We start from the raw sequence: 1,372 nt of genomic DNA on the forward strand, positions 1-1,372 counted from the left end.
GAGRCTCAGCCTCCAAGGGAGTCTGCAAGCCAGGCCATCTCTCTGAGCTTGCAGCAGTCCAGTATTTAGTAAGAGGCAGCTAGACACTGGACATGCAGTTGGAAGTGTTATGAAGAGCAGGTGAAGGACAAACTTTCACGTCTGGATGGCAGCCACCATCTCTTGCAACCTTGGCCAGGTGTCAACATCTGTGAGTGGCCGTTTCTTTGCTGAATGAGACAATGGCTGGAAACACCCCTGCCCARGGCTGCTTTCCCTTCCTTTTATTGAGAAATTCAAATATTATGCTTTCCCCCAACCCATCTCTGCCTGGCAGAGCCTTCTTCCTCATTTGCAGTGTTCCAGAACTAATGCAGCACTGTTACAGAATCCTGTAATCCCAGGACAGGGGAGGTTGGCAGGGACCTCTAGAGATCATCTAGTCCAATCCCCCTGCACAAGCAGAGTCACCAATTAACATCTTTTACTTGAGGAAAACAAATGAAATATAAGTAAATTGAGCCAACGTATGATGGTAGCCTGTAGCAGACTGTGGGTTTCTATTAGAGGTAAGTCTAGACACATGTGGCTGGCAGAAGCACTGAGTGGTAACTTAGGACTAAAATGTGAACAATTTTCTATTTTCAATCTGAAATTTGGAGCCACCCAACTGTTACCAGCAAAAACAGTCATGGCAGCAGTTGGAAAATAAATGTGTAGTTCTGTATAGTGCTGAAAACTACCTTTTTCCCCCCTCATTAATGTTTTAGGAGCTGGATCCTTGCCCTTATAATGCAGAGTGAGTGGGGRCAACAGGGGCCACCTGGGCACCTCTGATGGTTCCCCCATGGGTGCCCCAAGCTGGTGGCCACGGCAGAGCTGCGTTGCTGAAATGCTGAGCACTGGGTAACCCTCCAGCTGCGTTGCAGCCCGACTGGATGTCAGCCCCAGTTGCTATTAAAAGTGGCTGCAAGGAGGATAAGAAAGTGCATGTGTGTGTGGCTGGAGACCTGTCGCTCTCCTTTAAGGAAAACCTTTCCTTTCCATGGGCCCTCCCCCCGGCAAAGCCCGAGTGCAGCCAGGTCTGGAGACAAGGTCCAAAGGCAGCGGTGCAGCCCCCACAGGCTCAGCTCTCTGCTGTGCGCTTGCAGTTTCCAGTTACTTTCATACATTTTTTTTTTCTCCCTCATCACAACGTGTTTTCTCATTACAGGGCAGTCCCAGGCTCCCTCCTCCACTCCCTCTCGCCTCTTGGAAGCAGAGCTAATCATCTGTTTGCAATTAACCCGTTGCCTCCAGCGCCTCTGCAGCGCGAGGCAGGCAGCGCCGCAGCCTTAAACCCGGCGGTGGAAGCAGCAGGGAGGACAGCGGTGCTGGGACCATCCCTGGAGCT

Source organism: Nothoprocta perdicaria, unplaced genomic scaffold, assembly GCF_003342845.1.
Source record: "Nothoprocta perdicaria isolate Ctin4 unplaced genomic scaffold, notPer1 scaffold_13, whole genome shotgun sequence".
In the NCBI taxonomy this organism is placed as follows: domain Eukaryota; kingdom Metazoa; phylum Chordata; class Aves; order Tinamiformes; family Tinamidae; genus Nothoprocta; species Nothoprocta perdicaria.